Below are 18,400 nucleotides of genomic sequence, written 5' to 3'. Positions count from 1 at the left end.
AAAAGGACCCCCATATAAAAATATTTATAATGGCTCTTTTTGTGGTGTCAAAGAATTAGAAATTGAGGGGATGCCAATCATTTGGGAAATGGCTGAACAAGCTGTGGTATATGAATGTAACTAATGGAATACTATTTTTCTATTTAAAAAAATGATGAACAGGTAGATTTCAGAAAATCCTGAAAAGACATATATGAACTGATGCTGAATGAAGTGAGCAGAACCAGAAAACATATACATAATAATAGCAACATTGTACAATGATCAACTATAATAGATTCCATAGATCCTCTCAGAAGTACAACGATCTAAGACAATTTCAAAAAACTTAAGATGGAAGGTGTTGTCCATATCCAGAGAAAATACTATGGAGTCTGAATGCGGATTGAAGCATACTATTTTCACTTAGGGGGAGTCTTGGTTTGGAGTTTTTCCCCCACAATTGTTCCATTTCTTCTTTCACAATATGACTGACATGAAAATATGTTTAATATTATTGCAAATGTATAACCTAGGAAGAGGAGAGGGAGGGTGAAAAATTTGGAACTCAAAATTTTATTTAAAATGAATATTGAAAATTATCTTTACATGTAATTGGAAAAAATGCTGCTTACAAGAAAAACATCATCAGTGTTCACAACAGCACTAACTAATTAACAAAAAGTTAAATTATGTTCTTTATTCTTTCTTTTAAAAGAGAAAATTGTGTATAATGCTCTTGGGGAGGCAGTGTGGTATAGTAGATTGAGTGTTGGATTGGGAGTCAGAGAGAGCCAGAGTTCAGGCACTACTAGTTTTGTGACTAGAAGCTAGAGTTTTAATTTCCTCTTCTGAAAAATGAGGAGGCTGTATTTAGTGATCTTTAAGTTTTCTTCTAGCTCTAAATTTATGATCCTATGATCCTACTGTCACTAAGTTCTTCTGATTCTTTCCAATCTTGATACTGTAGTTGAATTGAACAATATCATACATTTCAATGCTGCATTAGAGCTTATATTGTGTTTTTATAGTTTATCTTCATAGTAGTCCTGTGAAGTAAGCAGAACAAGTATTAACAATGCCATTTTACAGATTAGGAAGTTGAGGCTCAGAGTATATCTTCAATAAGTACTGAATTCCCCATCATTTGATGGGGACATAAGGAAAGTTTGGGTGAATATCTATTGAGGCTACCATAAAAAACGGAATGATTTAGATTTGGAACTGAAAGAGAACCTAGAAGCAATTGAGTCCAACTTCTTCACTTTACAAATAAGCAAAGATCCAGCAGGGTAAATTGACTTCCAAGGTCACACAAGTAGTCAGAGGAGAAATTTGAACCCAGGATCTCTGATTCAAAATCCATTGTTCTTGCCAATTCACAATCTTCTTGACTTAGATGTCTTCAAACATGTCATCTAGTTCTAAGATTCTGTGGTTTCATGATTTGACTAGTCATGCAGCAAATAAATGAGATGATACTTAAACTAGCTCCTCTGATTCTGAGTCCATGACTTTTTTAACCAGGACTTTGAAAAAATATTTGTATGAGTCTCATTCCCTTCCAGGAGTCTTTGCAATTTTTCATGATATATACTTGCTTAAGCCAAAAGAATGAAATATAAGAATGGGATTTTAAACACTAGTCACAAAGTTGGAGGAAGAATTTGAGGGACGGGGAATATTGACCAGACACCTCTAAAAATATCCCCATATAAGTGGCTTCCTTTTCCACCGCCATATAAAGCCAATACTGCCATTCACTTCAAGATATTACTCCTGAGAACACACAACGCATAAACAAGTAATTAACTCTGTGGCTTCCCAACAGAGGTGTTTTGCTGAGATCATCCCAGCCTGCTATAGGTTTCCGGTTCCTGTCTCTTATTTGCAGGTTTGCTTTTGGTTCTTCTGGCCATGAAAGAGCTGGAGTTTCCCTCTCTGCAACCAAAGCCGCCTTTTAATCCAATTCTCCTGTCTCCCATTCTCTCATTATGATTATTGATTTGGGCAGCCTCTCGCCACAGTTACACAATCTCCTGATTAAATTCTGTGAGCCAGTCGGCTCTGGGTACAGAAGGGGAATGAATACATAAACTGCTGCATTCAACCCTAGGGAGGCATGTGAGGCTAGAGGTGGAGGAACTTCACCAAATCTCTTCCATTGTGATAGAAGATAATGTGAAGATTCCTGCATCAGAAATCAGGAGACCTACAATGAAGTACTGTCTTTGCCTAATTTTCTGAGAAAACAGAAGCTAAGAGAAAAGTTATTTGCCTAAGGTGACACAGGGAGTTAGTAACAGAACCTAGATTAGATCCAGAGTTGTTTATTACTAATAGAGGTGTTGACACATAGCCATCGGACTATCAATCAATCAACAAGCATTTATTAAGTACTTATTGAATACCAAGCACTATGTTGGCACTGCAGTCACAAAGACAAAAGCAAAATAGTCCCTGATTTTAAGGATCTTATATTCTAATGGGTGAAATAACATGTGCATATATGAAGAAAGGAAATAGATATTTATTAAGTACCTATTGTGTTTCAAATATTGTATTAAATACTTTATAATATTATCTCTTTTGATCTCTATAACAACCCTGGGAAGTAGGTACTATTATTGTCCCCATTTTCTACCAGAGGAAACTGAGACAGCCAGAGGTTAGATGACTTGCTCAGGATCACAATCCAATAAGAATCTAAGGTAAGTATCTGAATTCAGAACTTCTTGATTTAAGTCAAGCAGTCTATCAACTGTGCTTTCTCCTGCCTCCATATACAAGCCTGTATGGAATATGTAGAACATATGTGAACTATATAGAATATATAGAAAATGTAGCCAAAGGTAATTTGGGAAGGAGTATGCTAGTAGTTTGGGTGACCAGGAAGGGATTCATAAAGAAGATTGAATTAAGTCTTATATGAAACAAAAGTTTTCAAGAGGCAGAGACGAGGAAGGAGTGAATTCTGGGTATAGGGATATAGCTAATGCCAAGGTTTAGACATAGAAACATCCTATCTGCAGAACAGCAAGTAAACCAGCATGCAAGAAGAGAAGAAAAATATAACAAGACTCCCAGGCTTTCCCACACATGACCTGGAGTAGCTGAAGGCTAGAAGGAGAGGAGCTGGAAAATGTGATGTCCAAAGGGGACACTTCAAGGGAGTTCATCACAATTTAATTCAATTCAACAAACATTTATAAAGTGCCTACTTTGTGCAAGGTCCTGTTTTCAATACTCAAGACAAAAAAATGAAAACAATTCAACATCTACACTAAGAATTTTATAGTCTAGTGGGATGAGTTGGACAACTATAAAACAAGTTTGAAAGTCTTTAAATGATATAGTAAATAAAAGAGAAAGGATTAAGAGATTAAAAGAAGATGCAATGACATGTAGGTGATATAAGTAAAAAGGAAAGTAAAATCAGGGAAGGCATCATAGAGGAGGTAATACCAAACTAAAGAATTGACATTTTATTTCAATAGTCAACAACAAGTCACTTCCTACTGATACATGAACTTATCTGGTCAGCCCAGCAGAAAAACCCTTCCAGGACTCACCTCAAAATTACACTACACACAAAAGGAAACCCTCAAGAATCCCTGACCTGATAAGAGTACAATAAGCTTTCACCTATATCTTTCACTCCAAGCCCCACGTCTCAATTAACAACATCAATTATATTTAGTCATCAAATACTTGCAGTTGAAACCCTTCTTATTTGTGCTGGCTGAAGAAGTCTCCAGCAAGGGATACTGGGCTTTTGAGGGCTATTAGCTACAGCTGCTATCTTCCCACATCAATTATACTACTGGAATAATACCAGGGTTCTTTCAACTGTTCCATGTCTATAATTGGGGAATAGAGGGATTGAGAATCCCTGAAAATTAAGCCCCAGGGAGTCTAATAAACTATGCACTGTCCTCTTGTCAAAAACAAATGCCTTATTCTAACAAACTATTCCATAAATGTTGTTAATCCCAGGGATCCTAGGAAGGAGTGTGGGGATGACCCAGTATAATCCCATCCCCACTGCTAGGCACAATTCAGCATATTTACTTCTTGAGAGTGAATTAGTAACATATTTATATACACATAATGACAGTTTATTTAGGAAGAATATAGTTTCCAGTTCTAGATACTCTGAACACCGGGATATTTGAGGAACTTGAATTCGTGTGATCAATTTTTATTCTTTGATAAAGCTCTGAGCCAGGGATCAAGAAGAAGCTGCTGAGGCCTGAACCCAATGATATTCTTTTCTATGGCTTGTATTCATAAGAATAGACATGATCTTTGAAGGAGATAGTCCCGCCATTTCCAGATGACATTGCCCAATGACAATTCTCAATAGGAAGACATAAACTAAGATAAATCCTGCCATGATACCAAACATTACACATCATATTTTTCCTAAAACCAGGCTTGTAGAACACCTAAAGCTCATAATCATGATATATGAATAAAGAGGTAGATTCTCTCACACATATGCAGGCATACACACACACAATCCCTTCAATTAGCTCTAATTTTAGTGAAAAGAACTATATTTGTAATCAGACAATATTTAAGATTTATATGATTTTTTTTTCAAAATTAGTTGAGTAGAAAGGTAACATAGTATAGGAGAATATGTGTGGGATCAAAGAAACCTGTTTGTATATCCTAGTTCTGCCATTTACTAGCTGTGTTACCTTGGAAAAGCCACTTACTTTCTTTGAGCCTCAGTTTCTTGATCTATATGATCTATATGAGAAGTATTTGCAATAATTACTTCACACTGATGTGAATGTTTTGCATACATTAAAGAACTATATAATTATGAGCTGTTACTATTATCAGACCATCATGAGGCAAATTGTTATAACCATTCCATCTGTGAGAATACTCCATTCATCCTTTCTTATTTGAAAGAAAGGAATTCTGTTCTTTATATGTTCATCTTCATTTACATGGATTGCACTCTTGACCTTAAATAAATAAGTCAGAGGCTTTAGATAAATCATTAAACCTAAAATGCAAGTCTTCTGATTTCATGTCTGCAACTTTGCCTTTCACTAATTAAAATAAAGATGCCCATAAATCTCTGTGGATATCCTGTTTTGGAATTACTATCACCTTCACCTTGTCCAAAATCAACCAATGTGGAAGCAGTATATTAGACGAGAAGAAATGTTCCCATATAACTTTTCTAGAATGAAATTAATTGTGTTTACAATTCTTCCTAAGTCTCTAGGTAGTTTCTACTCTTCCCTCGAGATGACTATAAATGATTTTGCATTTATATTTGCCTTCAATAACATTGGTAAATTTCTGCTAATATCAAGAAACAAAATTTGAAATATGACTAAATTTCCCTACTCAGGAACCTTAATTCCCTCTGGTTCTCATGTCTCTGCAATATCCATGAATCATCGAAATGTTCATCTCCATCTTGTAGTAGACAATGTACATGCTCAAATTTCTTCCACTGAATTTTTGTATTATTGGACTACTAAATGCAAACCCCTCTAAGTCAAGTTGGTTAGTTCTCTAACTCACAAGGTAAAAACATGAAATGGAATGGCTGGAAAGAAACTTAGAAAAGGTCATCAAATATGTTTCATTTATATATATATATATATGTATATAAAAATTAGCATATAACACATGTAAGTTAGAATAAGTTAGAAAAGACTTTTGATATCTTTTGATTGACCCAAAGCCCTCATTTTAGGGAGTCAAAAACTGCAAATAGGAATTGGGTTTCCTCTCTAAAGGGGATTTGCATTTTCACCTCATCTCTAACTTGGAAAAAATTTGATTTTGTCCCTTTGATAAATACTTGTCAACATGACATAAGTTATGTGGTAAGGAGGGTTTTAGGACAAGCAGAGAAGATTCCGTATATCCCATTGTGGAATTAAGGAAATTGGCATCTTACTATTTATCAGGATTCCTAAATTCTAGTCCTAATTTCATCAATAACTTTCTTTAAAAAAAAAAAAAACAACTAGGTTTCCTTAGGCTGAAAGTACATTTGTCACTCACAAGCTCAACTCCTCTGGTGATGAACATGGAAGCTTTGATTTATTCCTCTTCCAAATGGGTCTGTTCTCCTTTACTTAGAAAACCAGTGATCCTCATCCCAAGGATTCATCATATTGGTATTGGAATTAAATCAGACATTTGATTAGTTTTAGTCCTATGGTAGCTCAGAAGAGATTAAGTCTGATACATCACCCTCAGCTTCTCCCAGTAACAGGTTCTAGAGGCATGTACCTTCACCATTAACATTCTCTATGACTTTGGGAAAGTCATTTCTTCCCTTTCAGCACCAATTTCTTCATTCTCATAATTAGGGAAATGTTTTCCAAAGTCTCATTGAGCTCTATATTTCTATAATAATACTCTGTACTTATTGTGCAAGAATCATTTTTGCTGTCCATGGTTCTGAAAGCCCTATGCCCCTACATTGCCAGTGCTATACAAAACAACAATAACAACAATCTCACAACTATCACCAATAGCTAGGATTTGCAGTATGAAATATATATGGATAGATTTCACTGAATAGCATTATTATCTCTTCTGGACTTCTTGTAACTGGAAGAATGGAATTACAAAATGCCTAGCTAATGTATAATTATAAAAACTAAGAACTTGAAGGGATCTTGAAGGTTATCTAGTCCTAACCCTATTTGAAAAATGAAATTCCTTTGTCAAATTCCTGACAAATGGTAATCCAGTCTCTTAAACTCTTAAACTCTTTCAGTGATTTGGAAACTCACTATTTCATGAGGTGAGGATGGGGGAGGAGGAGGAAGGAGGTAGAAGAATAAGAGAATGAGATAGGACAAACCTAATTGCTAGAAAATTCATTGTCTTGGCTGCAATCTGTACTCCTATTAATTAACCCCAGTAATTTTACACTCTGTGGCCAAATAGAGCAATACTATTTCTTGTGCATGATAGCCCTGAAATACTGGGAAACTGTAATTGTATTGCACTCATTCTTTTCTTCTTCAGATTGAAAGCTATCCAGTTCCATTAACTGATCTTTGTATAACATAGTTTTGAGTGACTTAATTTGGATGTTGTAGTGGAAATAATATCAGATTTAGAATCAAAAAAACAAAATTCAAACACCAATTCTGCCACTTAGTTTCCCCATATGGTCTTTGGCAAGTAACTTTACCTCTCCAGGTTTCTGTTTCTTCAATTATAAAATGAGGTTCTTGAATTGTGTTCTTTACAGTCCCTTTATGTCCTAAATCCTTCGATTTAGAAAGACATCACTGTATATGGTAAAAGGAAAAGTGCCAGATTTGGATCTTCCTTCTTGCTCTTGATTATATGACCATGGGCAAATCAGTTTCTGTTAGGATTACTAAGTGAGAACTCTGATCCTAATTTCCCTGATCTTTAAAATGGAAACAACAATATTTAAAGGACTGATTGCATTGTATTGTTGTAAGACTCATATCAGATGATATATGGATAGTGCTTTGCAAGTTGCAAAATTAATATCAATAATGAATATAGTGATAATAATTATATCATCTTCTCCCCATCATAACCAATCTCCTTTGAGCTTGCCACAGCTTCTCAGTATCTTTCCTATATAAGGTGGTATTTGGAACTGATTGTTGCCTAAAATATGAAATATGAACAGGACAGAAGACAACAGGAGTGTTACTTCTCTTCCACTGTCAGGCAATGGGCAGAGAAATACAAAATGTTTTAGTTCATATGGAAACTGAACTCATGACCTTTGCCCCTGAATCTCTTTCCTTAATCACTGAGCTGATTGATCACAGATTTTGTAGCCCCCCTTTGTAATTCTTACTCTGTTATTAAACCTATCACCTAAAGTTAGTCTATTCTATTTACTAAGTTGTTGAAAATCCTTTTCTAATCAAGCACTCTTTTTACCATGTGTTATAAAATGTTCATTCAAAATCACCATCCAATTCTATATATACTCAGTTCAAATGGGCAAAACTGTCCCTATTGTGAAGAATAAGAAAACCAAGTGATGAAAAGATTAGACAAATTTACATTGGTCACATCGAAAAACTACCAGAGTTAAACAATAGGCTGCTAACATGACAAATCATAACTTCAAAAGACTGATACATGCATGCTGACTAACAACAGAGAGGTAGTGGAATAGAGGTATAGAATGTAGCATATATTTATAGACATACTATGATGTATGGATTTGTTTTGCTTGACTGTACTTGTTAAAAATAAAAGTTCTGTTGGAAATAGAGGGATCGGAGAGAAGTGACAGTCGTGTGTTTAAAAACATTATTATAAAAAAATCAGTTGATGGCTAGCCCATCTAACCTTCATATTGAAGTCATGCTTAGCTGAAATACATATCTAATTAGTTCTATCTTATCTAAAATATATATAATATTCTTCTCCCTACTATCCAGGTGAACCATAGGTTGCAAAGTTTAGTAAGAAAAGGAATGGGATTAGTTACAGAAAAAGTATGACCATGTTTACATGATGTGGGGAGGGAGACAGCAAAGAATAAGCATTCCAAAGCTAAATATAATTTTTGGAGTTATCCATTGTTTTGGATTATCCAGGCCACTGACCCCCTTGTCATGGGCAGCTGCAGCAGCTGAACTCCATTTATTAGCACTGCTTTCTATTTCAAAGAGAAAGTTCACAGTCTGGTCTCCCTCATCCATCTTTCACTAGATGAAAAGGACCATAAATCTTCCTTTCACACCCTCCAAAGGCCCAGAACTGAGCCAAACTGCCCCTTTCCCATGCCCCTTCCCACACCTCCAGTCTGTGTTACATCTTATTCAAATAGCCAAAACAAAGCTAAGCTTCCCTCAGAGTGGGTTGAAGAAGCCTAGTCTACAACCAATGGAACTTGACACACAAACCAGTAGATCAAACTCTCAATTCATTAGGAAGTGGGAATGAGAGGGGAGGAGAGGAATGAATATTCAAGCTAGCCAACCATCTCCCACCAAAAGTCATCGCCTATGGATGATTCAGAGTCAGGCTGACAAAACTTTCACAACCCAGAATCTTAAAGCTGATGTTGGAGGAGGAAGAAATTATACTATCATAGAAATCAGAGCTAACAAGATCTCAGAATGAAGACTGTCAGCGTCAATATGGAGCTTCAAACATGGAATAGTGAATATAGAATGCCCAGGATAGAAAGCACCTTAGAGCAAGGAACAGAAATGTTCCTTCAGAAATGGAAGGTTCCTCAAAGATCTGCTTATCCAACCCCTTTATATTGCATAAGAAAAGTAGACCTAGAGAATGAAAGTGAAGCCAAAGGTCATGCAATGGCAATGCCAGAGCAAGAAATCAGACCCAGGTGTCCCAACTTCCAGGCCAATGCTTTTTCTATTACACTACATTGCCTCTCATTCTGTGGCAGTTATGAAGCAATGGAAAAGGACTGCCAACCTAGAAACTTTTTTAGTGTTTTTCTATAAGAATAAGCTCCTGTGTAAGACTAATTGTCAGAAAAAGTGTAACACAGACAAAGTTTGATTTTTAACATCCAATCACTTCTTCCTCTTCTAGATATCTCATCCATGAGGCCTTAGGCAAGCCCTTTGTCCTCTCTGAAATTATTCCTTCTTCTGTACTATGTGGGAAATGGACTAGATAATCTCTGGGGTACCTTATAACTTTGATAGTCCATGACCTTCATTGCTACATGCTAATTTCTCAGATTCCTTCCATCTCACAGATTGAAAGTAGAGCAGGTCAAAGCTTCCATGTTAAGCAGCAGTGAGACTGGGTCCATTAGTGACTGATAGAAACCCCTGATGGAGGTTCAAAACTAAAATGAAGTTCCTTGCATTTTTGACATGCTCAGCGTTTACGAGCATCAGTCTGACTTTTTCCCAACTAGTTTCGTTGATAATGAGGGAATGATCCAAATGGTAAAATCAGTGAATCTTGGTTCAGCGCCCATTTTATGCACCCCTGATGTCAACAACAGAAAAGTATTATTAGTACCAATTCACAATCAATAATACTGGAAATGAAATGATTCTAACAGGAGACAGGAAGAAAGTATTTATTCTAGATAGAGGTATACAATTAAAGGTTGTAGAACAGCATCTGGTGAATTCAGTCTGAGCTTGGAGAAAAAAAAATTGAATTTAAGAGAAGATGACTAATCTTGGCACAACCAATAATTTGATGTGTGACCTTAAACAAGTCACTTAAACTCTCTGATTCTCATAATCTCTACTCAGAGCAGGATGAGCAGCAATAAAATGAAAACAGTAGCTTTTTTTTTTTTTTTTTTTTTTTACTAAGAGCTCTAAACTACGAGCTATTCTGTCTTAGGCAAGATTGGAGAATAGGTCCCCAGTGATCCTGCAGAGCAAATTTTACTTTCTGACATGAACCCAAAAAATCCAAAGTTCATAAAAAACAATCCCTTACCTTTTTTAAGTGCTTTCATTTCCATTATTTCAATCGCATCTCAGAACAGAGCTGTGAAGTAGGAAAATCTAGTGTTCTTAATTATCAGCTGAGGAAAGGGAAGCTCATAGAGATTATACAACACATCCAAGATGCCGTAGTGACTTATTGGCTGAGATCCAATTAGTTCTCCTACTTTGGGTCTTTTCTACCACCCTATACTGCCTCCTGAGTATAAAATGTGCTTGAAGTCAAGTCTTCTACCCCTAACATGATTAAATACTGCATAGTCTTTATCGTTATCAGAAAATTCTGGAATCACTCAAGTCTAGGGGGTTAGCCTTTTTTGAAACCTCACCCCTTGCAGTCCTTGTCTGACCCTTGACCCCTGACCCCTGCCTCCTGCCTCCTATATTGCATATGCATCTTCCTAGGGCTGCAGAAATAAAAGCTCTCAACCTCTGTTCTTCACACACCCCCTCCACCCACAAAGGATCATGACGCCTTCTTGTTGAATGTCCTACAGGTCACCAATTCTCTTCACTTTGCCATAGCACAAACCATCCCCACCCCCTCTATGTGGGAGCTGGGCCCAGATTCTGGAGGAGTCGCTTGATTCCGCACTGCGTCTGATTCTCATCGCCTCCCCCCTCCCAATGCCAGTGCCCGCCTCTGTATGCATCAGCTCTAAGCACGCCCTCCTGCTCCATACTCGGAAAAAAATAGCAAACAGAGAAGGCCTGGGAGCTGGGCTCAAGCCTCTCCTTTCTTGTGTCATAACCCAGCAGACAGCCTATCCACGTTCCCAACACTTGCACACGCACACCCATCTTATTGAACAAAACAGCTGCTATAAGGCACTAGAATCCATGCTGGCCAGCTGACAAGGCCCAGGCCCGGGTCAAATGCCTCAAGAGCCAATCTTTCTCCTTTTCTCTATAGAGGAATCAAAAGATTTGTACCAGTTCGGGGCTGGAAACAGATTTGTGCTGCAGGGAAACCAAACTTACAGAAAGGAAATTGATTCAATACAGAAAGAAAATTACTCCAAAAGGGGACTGATACTCAGTAAAATGGTGAATAAAATGGGGCTTTGTCTCAAGAGCTCAAAACTTCTTCTTTCTTTACCCTTCCCCCCATAGATATCACTATCACATATGTCCACTGATGGTCATAAAACATGCAAACTAGAACAGACCTTAGGGGGAAAAAAATACCAAACATGAGAGCTAGAAAGGACCTTAGGACATAACATCAATTAATCAGTCAAGAGATATTTATTAAATATATACTATATGCCAGGGGGGAAGTATTTCCTTCAAAGGACTTTTCTGCTGGTGAGAAACAATATGTACACATATAAGTGTATAAAAACTATGTAATAATTTTCAAAGAAAGGCACTAGTAACTGTAAGGATGAGGAAAGATCTGTGAGAAGTGGCATTTGAATAGGCCTTTGATAGAAAATAAAGATTCTATGAAATAGAAATGAGGAGGGGAGGGTATTCCAGGTATAACATATGCAAAGGTATGGAAATGGGAGATGGAAGGGTCAAAAAGAAGAGCAATTTGCCTGGATCATAAAGGACTTAAAGGGGAGTAAACTTCTAAAGATAGGTTAGGTTCAGGTTTTTAAAAGATTTAAAAGCCAAATAGAGAAGCCTGCTTTTGATCCTAGAGGTAATATGGAGCCTCTAGAGTTTATTACACAAAGAAATGACCTGCCCAAGCTTATTCACAGCGATCAAGAGTGAGGAACCTGTTTTCTGCCAAAGCCACTTGTATTTATAACATTATTTGTGGGACATAAAAAAATTTATCAGCTAATAGAACTCAAGTAGCAGAAGATGTTCTACCTACCTTTCAATTCATCATCACTTGTGGTTGTTTTTAGCAAATGATTTTGTGAGCCTTATATGGCCCATGGGGCAGATGTTCCCCACCCCTGACATCAAGGCATAAAGGTAACACAGTAGATAGACTGATGGGATTGGCATCAGAAAGACCTAAATTCAGAGCTGATTTTAGACACTTACTAGCTGGATGATAATGGAAGTCACTTCACTTTTGCCTCAGTTTCTTTACATGCAGATGAAGATCATAATAGCACTCATCCCCCAGGTTTGCTATAAAGATCAAATGAGATAACATTGGTAAAGCCTTTAGCATAGTACTTGGCCCAGTATGTGTTTAATAAATGCTTGTTCCCTTCTATCTTTCCATCCTGTGCTTTAGGAATTTTCCTTGAACAACTGTATGGAGGATAGATTGGAGAAAAATAAGATTTGAAACAGAAAGACATCTTAGGAGGCTATTATCAGTCCAGGTGACAAGTGATGAGGGCCTGAATCATAAAGGTGGCCATGAGAATGAAAAGGAGATGATTATTGAGATGTTGTGGAAGTGAAATTAGTAAAATCTGGTGATTTGTTGGATATATTGGGACTGGAGAAGATCTGAGAACCAAGAATGATAAAAGTCACCTGAAGATGATTTAGTCCTTAACATTTTTAAGATGGGTAATTATGGCCAATATAAATGACGTGCCTTGCTCAATATTGCATAAACTAAAAGCAGAGCCAGGACTAGAACCCCAAGTCTCCTAGTTTCCAGATCAAGCTCTTTTCTAGTACTCATCCAGCTGAAACAATCAATAGAAAGGGCACTAAATTTAAAATAAATGATCTATTTTCTAAGGTCCCTTCTAACTCTGCTAGATGACAATCAAGTCATCAAGTACATGTTCTAACACTTAAAGATTTCTATGTGACCTTGAGGTGAGAAAATTTTGTCTGGAGTAAGCCCTTAAGATTGTTCTTTGTTTTTTCAAATAAACAAAACTTTTAAATAAAAAAACTTTTACAAGAAGCAAGCTTTATACTCACCTTTGGAAAAGTCTAGAAAAGCACTATATTATGAGTATATTATGAGAATTTCCAAATTAACTCCACGTAGGGGCAAATCAAAGAAAGACAAAGATGACCCTTCTTAGATTAGTCTCCCAGGATCAGATTCAGTCTCTATGAATTCAGAAGTGTAGGAAGTAGGATCTGAGCCTTGGATTAGAATATCAATCCATTCATTATTAATATTGTTTGTAATATCAACTTCCACTAAAGCCTTTCTTTGATGCACAGAAGTGAAGTGGCAAGTTAGGTTTTAGAAAGCATGACAATAGAGTAAGAGTTCTGTCTGGAAAGGTTTAAAGTATTATCTCAGAGATGGATAAAGATAGATGGATAAGTAGTTAGATAGTTAAGTAGGTAGATAGATATTTATATATAATCCAAGGAACCAGCCTACCTGGATTTCAGAGAAGCAGCTGAATTCTTTGTCCTTCACAAAACCATCCACTGAGGGAAGGGGATTAGGGACAGGGAGCAGAAGCATTTAGTCCCAGTTGCACAGGTGCAAGAATAACCTTCACCAAAGAAATAATGCATCTCTCCAAATACAAAAAGTATAACTATTAAAAATCAGGTTCGATGATTCTCTCATAAAGTCTACTTCTACCATGGAAAGAAAAAACATCTTAGGAAGGAGAGAGTTAAGAGGAGGAGGAGGCAGTTAGTGGTAAATTTAAAATACAGCGCAAATAAAATTCCCTGACATGGCCACCTTTTCAAAATGTAGTAGACCTTTAGAGTCTGCTTTTGAATATTATATAATTTAATACATTCACCTAAATCTGAAGGGAGGAAATAGTAAATTATTCCAATAAGACTTCATCTGAAAGAATCAAGGATTTTCTTTAAAAAAAAAAAAAAAAAAAAAACACCACCTACTTCCCAGCCTAGAACCCTATCAGCTTGGATTATCAACTAGGAACAAATATTTGCATAAAAGCTGGTCGTAGGACACAAGGCTTTTTTTTTTTTTTTTTTTTAAGTCTTAACCTTGGAGAGATAAAAATAATAAAAATATTATGTTTTCAAATAAATGACCACAAAATTAAAATAAAATATTTAAGATAAAATTATTAAGATAGAAATGATCACTTTTCCCTTCTTTTATGTCTCATTCCTTCTATAAAATGGGGTTATTATTCCCTATCTTGTTCTTTCACAAGGGGTTGTGCTAATCAAAAAGAATGAACTGTAAAGTATTTTCTAAGTGAGATCTCTGATGTTTCTAGTGGATATCCTCCACATGATTTATTAAAAGACATGAGGGGCACTCAGGTGGAGTAGATAGATAGTGCAGTAGATAGAGCACTGGCTCTGGAATCAGGAGGACCTGAATTCAAATCTGGTCTAAGACATTTCACTTACTAGCTATGTGACTCTGAGTAAGTCATTTAACCCCAATTGCTTCACACACAAAAAAAGAGAAAGTAAAAAAAAAAAAAAAGAAGAAGAAGAAAAAATGGAGATAGATAGGCTGTACTGTAGAATTAGTAGACTGGCTATCACTTCTCATTTGATTTCACATTCAACCCTTCCCGATCTTGGCCTTATATTTAAGCAGTTCAACAGTGAGACTGAACACTTAAACCTGTTACCACTAATGCCTTGCCAAACCCCAATCCTGGATAATCTGCTTCTTCTGCTCCTACTTATGTATTACTGAACAATGTTAGAGGAAATCCAAGCTGTGCTGACTGAGAACACTACAATTTTATGGTCTATAATCTCATATAAACTCTGACTGGACAGGTTTAAAATACAATAGGATGGGGGGGGAGAAGGAAGGAGGAAAGGAGGAAAAGGAGGGAAGAAGTAGAGAGAGGGAGGAAAAGGGAAGGAAGGAAGGAGAGAAAGGAAAGGAGGAAGATGATAGATAGATAAATGGGTGGAGGGATGGATAGATGATGATAGATGGATGGATAGAGAAATAGATGTGTGAACTTTAGTCCTCTCTGCATCATGACCTTTCTTTGACTCTTCTCTAATCAATTATCAAATTCCCTATAAAACATATTCTAAATCTTCTCACCAACGTCTATCCCTAACCTCATAAAGAGATGGTCATTCTCATAAAGACCAATTCCTCAGTTTATATCTTTGATCTCATTGCTCCATTCTCCACCAGAAATTTGAGGTGTTTAAGGAGGACTGACACCTCTACTGTGGGGACTTGCTGAGCCCTTTTTACAGCTGTTCATTCACCTTCAGTGTCCATCTTCACCCAACTCTCACCTGTAGTATTAAGAAGCTATAGCATGAACAGCAGCCACATCCTAGTAAAATTGTCTTGGCAGACAGGCTAAATCAGGTTGAAGGTAACTGACATGCCAGGGGGGGGATAATAATCTCTTAATTACCAAATCTAATGACTTTGTCTCAATCCATAACCTTCTGTATCTTTCAACAAAATATAACAGTTATATTTTTTCCCTTCTTGCTTTAGTGTAAAGCTGTTCTCTCAACTGTCCTCTCACTTCTTTGACCTTTCCTTCACAACCTCCTTTACCTAAACCAGCATCCCCTTTTCTAATTATAATTGTGCCCCTGGGCTCTTTCCTCTACATATACAATCTCAGTGAATCCATATGCTCCCATGGGTTCAATTATTACGACTGTAGAAATTACTTCCCCATTTATAAATCCAGCCCTAGATTTCCATGAGTTCTAATGCAACATCACCAACTATCTACTGGGCATTTCCCACTGAATGTCCTATAGGCTTCTCAAACTCCACATGTCTAAAATGTAACTTTACCTTTCCTCTGAATTGCACTCTGCTTCTGAACATAATTATTTTTGTCAACCATGTTATCCTTCCAGTTATCCACGTTCGCAAGCTTAAAGTCATCCTTGACTCCTCTCTTCTCCATCCCACACATTTAATCTGTCCAATAATCTTGTCAATTCTACTCACAGCATCTTTCACATCTATCATACTCTCTCCACACACACAGCTACCACATTAGTTCATGCCTAGACTGCTGAAATAGCTTTCTAACTAGTCTCTTTGCCTTTTCTCCCTTTCCAATCAATCCTTCATACTGCTGTCAAAGTAATATTTCTGAAACATGGCTATGACCATGTCACTCCCCTACACAATCAATTCTAAGGACTCCCTATTGCTTGCAGCATCAAATACAAGCTTCCCTGTTTGGGTACGTAAAATTTTCCACACTCAGACTCCAACTTATCTTTTGAAATTTATACATGATTCTCTATAATGCACTCATTAGCCTAGCTAAGCTAGCCTTCTTGCTATTGATCTTCCATTTCCATCCCTTTGCATAAACTGTCTATAAGCCTGGAATCCATAGCCTCCCTGCTCTTAAACTCTTAGGTTCTTTCAAAACTCAGCTCAGGTGCTTCCCTCCTGCAGTGGGAATTTCAGCTGCTAGTGACTCCTTTGAATTTACTATGTATATATTTGATATATACTTCTAGGTATAGCTTTATCTCTACTGATAGAATATAAGATCTTTATCTTTGTATCCCCATCATCTTACACAGTATTGGAAAGTAGTAAATGCTTGTTAATTGATTACATGAGATAATACATTTCAAGTTCTTTTCATATCTTAAAGTGTACAAAAGTGATTTGCTATTGCTCCTATTACCTAATCAATGAGACCATGACTCTGTTAAAGTATAGACTACAACATTTTGAAAGAAATGCAAAATATAAGAAATGGTCTATACTGGCATAGTAGATAGAGCATTGGCCCTGCGGTCAGGAGGACCTGAGTTCAAAACCAGCCTCAGGCATGTACTAGCTATGTGACCATAGGCAAATCACTTAACCCCAGTTACAAGTAACAAACAAAAAAGGGAGTAAAGAAAGAAATAAATAGTCTTTTCAATCAAAAAGTTTATCTAGAGCGGGACAGATTAAATATTTCCATATATAAGGAAATATTTAACTGGCAAATTAAATAATTCTCCCTCTATGCCCATAATCCAAACCAATTACCAATCCCATCACTAGTAAAGCACAATTTGGAGACTTTAAAGAAAATAATTTAAAAATAGTGAAACAAATAGTGGAACAAATAAAAGATGGAAGGGAAAGTTGGATAATGGAAAACTAATGGAAAGCCTGTATACTAAGAAGAGAAAGAGACCTAGTAAGGAAGAAAGAGATCATGGCAAAATAGGGAGAAGAAGAGGACCTGTTATAATAAGAAAAGGAGAGGCCCTAGTGTAATGATAAAGAGAAAGAGTCCTTTTTAATGGAGAGGGGAAGAAAGAAGAATCAAGCTTTTATATAAAGGAGAAGGACTCTGACATAATGGAGAAGAGATGAAAGGAGCTCTGGTAATGGAGAAGAGAGAAAAAGATAGCACTTTCTAGCACACTTGAACTCATCTCTGTGTATGGGTTGGGCAGTTCTGACTGTGACTATGGTGTGTATGAGTATGTGCTGGATTGGAGGATGGGGAAAGGAGACAAGAGTGAGAGATACTAAAAATAGTGCCTGGGAGTAACTGCATCATAATCCGGATTTACAAGAAAATAAATTATTCCAGCCTTCGCTGTGGTGTCTGCAGGTCACTCACAATCTACCCAACAGAAGTCCTTTTACATCAATGTCACTGAAAAAAGATAGAGAAACACAAATATCCCAGTGGGGAGGGGACGGTGTGTGGGCTTTTACAAAGAGTGTTGGTTATGAAAATCATCTCTTGCCTTCTCAACCTTGGTCTAATTATTTCATTTATCTTTTGCCAGTAGAATGTGGAATGTTATAAAGAACCTCAGTACATAATAGAAGCACACAGCTGAATGGGACTTTAGATCGTTGGTCAGAAAATGTCAGAGCTGGAATGAAACTCGGGACACAGAACATATAATTTCGAAACTGGGAAAGATTTTAGAAAAGAGTGTTAGAACTGGATGGAACTGGACTTATAGCATAAAGCAAAGAATATCAGAACTGAAAATAATTCTTGAAATTACCACGGCTGAGATGGCAGAAACATTAAGACATAAAACTCAGAAGGTCTGGGCTGTAAAGAACCTTAGAACACAAGATATAGAATATTAGAACTAGAAAAGATAATAGAACAAATAAAAAAAATTGTAAAACCTTTCTTCTATGA

Source organism: Sminthopsis crassicaudata, chromosome 2 (genome assembly GCF_048593235.1).
Source record: "Sminthopsis crassicaudata isolate SCR6 chromosome 2, ASM4859323v1, whole genome shotgun sequence".
NCBI lineage: Eukaryota > Metazoa > Chordata > Mammalia > Dasyuromorphia > Dasyuridae > Sminthopsis > Sminthopsis crassicaudata.
Note: the sequence above shows the minus strand (reverse complement) of the source record.